Below are 5,289 nucleotides of genomic sequence, written 5' to 3'. Positions count from 1 at the left end.
AAAAAATTACATTTAAATAATTAAATTCAATGCTAATGGAGTTTTTTTTTACACATTGGTGGGTATACTGGGAACTCTGTGTGTGTATGTGTGTGTGTGTGTATGTAAATACAAAAACCATTGCTGTGGTACTACTTTAAGAGAGAAAAAACTTTGATGGAGATCTTTTGGAGGATACCCCTGGTCCATGACCCAGTAATCCTTCCTTAACTCTAGAAATTGCTATTGGACTCCCAATTCACTAACAATGGCTCACCTAGAAGTACATTTTAGACATGATCCTGACCATCTGGCCCCAACTGGTTAGAAAAGGTACGGCCACCTGGAGAGACAAATCATAAGCAATAAACATAATAAATAAGTAAATTATTTAGCATATACTTGATGATAAATGCTATGGAGAAAAAGAAAACAATTAAATCTGTTGTCTTTAGCATTTGGGATTTGGACTAAGAAATTCTCGTTTAGTCTAGACTGATCTAAGATGAAGGAGATCTAGAGGCAGAAGATGAGGGGCAGTTCTCTTCTGCATGCCATGTGAACTGAAAAGCAAATAAGAGGGTCTCTTCAAAGAGCAAAGAATAAAGCAGGTGTTCAGAAGATAGCAGACTGTATCCTGATGGCTTTTCAGTTCTACTCCCATTCTTTTCTTGAGGCATAGCTGTAATTTTTGCTCTTGGTTTCCCTAAGATATTACCTTGTTTATCTATCTATCTATCTATCTACCTATCTCTTGCTAAAGCTAGTTTTAGTTTCCTTTGTTCCTTGCAACCAAAGAGAGCAAACAATAATGATAAAAATATCAGCAATTGTAACCAATATTTATTAAGCCCTTAGTAGGTGCTAGGGTCTGTGCTAAATACTCTAGGTATTCTATCCCATTAGATGTAGATTTTGTCACATTTAAAAAATTATTTTGCTTCCCAATTTTAAATATTTTGGAACCATTTTTTTCTGAACAAAATTTTTCAGAAAGCTTGGAAAGTACATGAGAGTATGAAGGAAGAAAAAAGCATATCCCATAACCTCATTAACAAGAGAGAGGCATAGTTAACATTTTATCTTTGCTTACACTTAAGAAAAGTCTTATTTCCCCACCACCATCCCAATTCCGTTATCTTCTATCCAGACTTCCAGGTTCCAAATTAAGAGTTAAGATAGCACAAATATAAGAAAATAGAGTAAAAGAAAAAAAAGAAAAAGACTGCCAGTTGAATTCAGGGACAATATCTTGTCACCTTTGCATCCTCAACATTTATCTGCCAATAGTTTAATGTATCAAAACCCTAAGGTTCTTAACTTGTCTCTCCCCATTGTATGTTCTGAAATACACGAGGAGATGAAGCTAACTTCCATGGAAAGTTCTAGCCTCAGTATGTGTCTCGGTCAATCAATCACTGAGTCTATACTTAATAGTTCTGAAATTTAAAGTGGCTTTCAGATGGACAGCCCTGAGGCATTTGGGGTATTTTCAAACACCAAAGATTCCTCATTATGTTCATCATCCTATGCTTTATAAAGACTGAAAAGATAACTGATATATTTTAGAAATATTTTCAATGGATTGGACAGAAAAGGAATTTTCTGGTTAAGTTTCAATGTGTCAAAGAATTCAATTAACAGGAAACATCTTATACCCTTAAAATCTTGATAAATCTCAGGTATGATTAGAAGGTGAAACAATTCTTGGGGCACATGGGTGGTTCAATAGGTTAAGTGTTTGACTCTTGATCTCAGCTCAAGTCTTGATCCCAAATTCATGAGTTCCAGCCCTGTGTGGGGCTCCATGCCTACTAAAAAAAAAAAGAAGAAGAAGAAGAAGAAAAAGGTGAAACAGCTCATATTAATTTTTCTGCAGATTCCCTGCTTATTTTTCTTTAGTCTCTGGATAAGTCTATGCATAATTGAACTCCAAAAAGTTTTTCCAAAACAGTATCTATCCAGGTAGCCACAGCCCAAGAACTATTCAGTTTCTGGAATTACTTGAAAAAATTCAGAAGGCAAATGTTGTGCAAATTCTTTGCACATTCCTTGGACAAGTCTGATAGTGCTGGCTACCAGTTCTAATGTGGTTACATTTCCAGTTAAACCAGAAATTTGAAATTCAGTTACTTATTCCTATAGTCTTCCACAGTTATTATAATGACACTTGATGGTTATAAATCATAGAAAATATTGTACTTATATTCTTAATAAAGTGAACATAAAAGAATTATTCAATTATTAAACAAGCTCACTGTGACTTCAGTCCTTTCAATTTTATACAACCTCATTTAGAACATTATATATTCTCATTCCTAAACTGCTTTCAAAATTCCAGTTTTGGACTTTTGCATATAAGCTGACAAATGATCACTTTGAGCCAAAGCTTGGTGAAGCTGGTTGCCAACCACCAGGTCCATTTTTGTAGTTTCTCCATCATAGTTGTGTAATTATTTAAATATTTGCTTGCATATTGTTCTTATTTCCTAAGAAAGTGAGAAAATGGAAAAAGGAAAATCCAGATTCTAGAGATAAATTGGGGCTCAAAGTTTACTATGGCTGAAAAAAAAAAAAGTAGAAATAAGATAAACTGTTGGTCACAGCTTTATAAATATTCTATGGGTCTCTTTCAAGAGCAAACGGTTAGGTCCAAAAATGAGAGTGAAGAAATTTTTCCCTCAGAAGGTTAAGATGCTTTTGCTTTCTTACAGCTTCTAACCAATCTACTTGAAGATAAATTTTACACATGGCTGGTGTAATAGTTTCCTAGAGCTGTTGTAACAAACTACCACAAACAGAGTCTTAAAAGAAAAGAAATTCATTTTCTCAACTGTTCTGGAGGCCAGAAGCCCAAAATCAAGTTGGCAGCAAGGCCATATTCTATGTGAAGGGTCAAGAGAAGAATCCGCCCTTGCCTCTTTCCTTGCTTCTGGTGCTTGCTGGTAATCCCTAGCACTCCTCGGCTGGAAGCTACCTCATGCCAACGTCTGTGGTGGCCTGGCCTTCTTCCCTGCATATCTTCTTAAAAGAATATTGGTGTTTGGATTTAGGGCCAACTCTAATCCAGTATGACTTCATTTTAACTAATTACATCTGCAAAGAACCTATTTCCAAATAAGATCATATTTTGAGGTTCCAGGTGGACCTGAATTTTGAGGGCTACTATTTGACTCAGTAAAGCTAGGTTCACAGATCATGGTTAAGATTTCATCAAGTCCACGGGGTGCCTGGGTGGCTCAGTGGGTTAAAGCCTCTGCCTTCAGCTCGGGTCATGATCCCAGGGTCCTGGGATTGAGCCCCATATAGGGCTCTCTGCTCAGCAGGGAGCCTGCTTCCTCCTCTCTCTCTGCCTGCTTGTGATCTCTCTCTGTCAAATAAATAAGTAAAATCTTAAAAAAAAAAAAAAAAGATTTCATCAAGTCCAATTTTTAATTCTAAATCAAGTCATGTTTGGTGGTAAAAGATCAGAAATTTGTTCAAATTAGCTCAGGTAAAAGGGATTATACTGTAAGGAAGCAACTCTTATGGGGAGTCCAAAGAAAGCAGAATAATCAGGACAAAAATTAGGACACATCGGGTTTCCTCAGCCTACACGTATGTAGACAGTTAAAGACCGTTACTGTTTTGCATTGATATAATTCGGCTAAAAGTTCCATCTCTTGCTGGGTCTCCATTCACAGCCTGTTTCATGATATTTGTTTGGCTCAGTTCAGCCTATGGACAACATTTTCTTGGTTCAGGTTCCACAGTAGGCTCAGTCAAGTGCGTGCATGTGTGTGTGCGCGTATGAGAGAGAGAGAGGAGAGAGAGAGAGAGAGAATATGTAGGGCTATGATAGCAACCATACTCTTAAAAGAGTTTGCAGGAGGGGAGGTAATTATTATCCTCTCTAATATGTTTCGATAAATGAATCTCTTCTGCCTTTACTGTAGTGAAGAAGTATTTGTCATAAGTTTACTTTCTTAATTATATTAATCATATAAAACAACAGGAGTCTGGCATCCCAAGCTTCATAATAAAATACATTGTAATGTGATTGTTCAAAGTTTAATTACCATGAAAATTCTTTCAGTCCTATAATCATTTATCTCCTAATACTAGCAATTTGAGGAAGCAAGCGGTTTGAGAAAATATAACTCCAAATAATTTCTCATTTTACCACCACTATTAGAAAAAATTATCGGGGTGGGGGGAGCAGAATTTCTTCGACTTTGGGGGATACAATTTTCAAAAATATTAAGTTATAATATATTTTTTAAAATTTCTTGAAGAGTTTGTCATCTTATTTCTTTTCTCTTCTGCAACTCAGAAACCCTGAATTGGATTACTCATCAACCTTAGGTTATGAACACATCCCTCACTGGTGCATGGATTGTCCTTATTCATTCATACATTCATTTACTTATCATTTAATGAACACACGAAGCCACCACTCTGCCCAAGACTAAAGCTTTGATAGGGATACATCTACCTGTGCACTCATTCTTCCATTTTGTCCCCCTGTGTTCCCTCCTTCCCTTTGTACTTCAGGGAACCACCCCCCTGAGCTTTGCTTTTGAACATTATAAACAAGTTATCATATTATGTCACTAAGATTTACTCATCTTGTTTATACCTGTGGTTTCTTTCATGTTTTGAAAATATTTGGTTAGAGTTTGTTTTCCCTGCTAGTTAAGTAATACTTAATTTTGATTAAACAACTTTAAGAAACTGGTAGGGGCACCTGAGTGGCTCAGTCAGTTAAGTGTCTGCCTTCAGCTGAGGTCATAATCCCAGAGTCCTGGGATGGAGCCCTACACTGGGCTTCCTGCTGTGGGAAGTGGGGAGTCTGCTTCTTCCTTTCCCTCTGCCCCTCCTCCTACTTGTTCTCTCTCTCTTACTCTCCTCTCAAATAAATACATAAAATCTTAAAAAAAAAAAAAAAAAAAAAAAGGAGGCTGCTATAACTTATGTTGGTGCAGATCAGCCTTTACAGTTTAAACTGAAGAGAGATGTGCACGGAGACTAAGAAACTAGAATTCAAATAAAGACTTTAAATTACTATGACAAGTTAATCACTAACGTCTTGGTCATATTAGACCAAAATGATTCAGACTTCATATTTTTAAAATTTTAAATATTTTATTTATCTGACAGCACAAGCAGAGGGAGAAGCAGGCGGAGGGAGACGGAGAAGCAGGCTTCTGGTCGAGTAAGGGAGCCCGACGTGGGGCTCGATCCTAGGACCCCAGGACGGTGACCTGAACCAAAGGCAGATGCCCAATGACCGAGCCACCCAAGCGCCCCAGGCTTCATATATTTTGTCTT

This window comes from Mustela erminea, chromosome 2 (genome assembly GCF_009829155.1).
Source record: "Mustela erminea isolate mMusErm1 chromosome 2, mMusErm1.Pri, whole genome shotgun sequence".
Classification (NCBI taxonomy): domain Eukaryota; kingdom Metazoa; phylum Chordata; class Mammalia; order Carnivora; family Mustelidae; genus Mustela; species Mustela erminea.
This window is presented reverse-complemented; position numbering follows the sequence as displayed.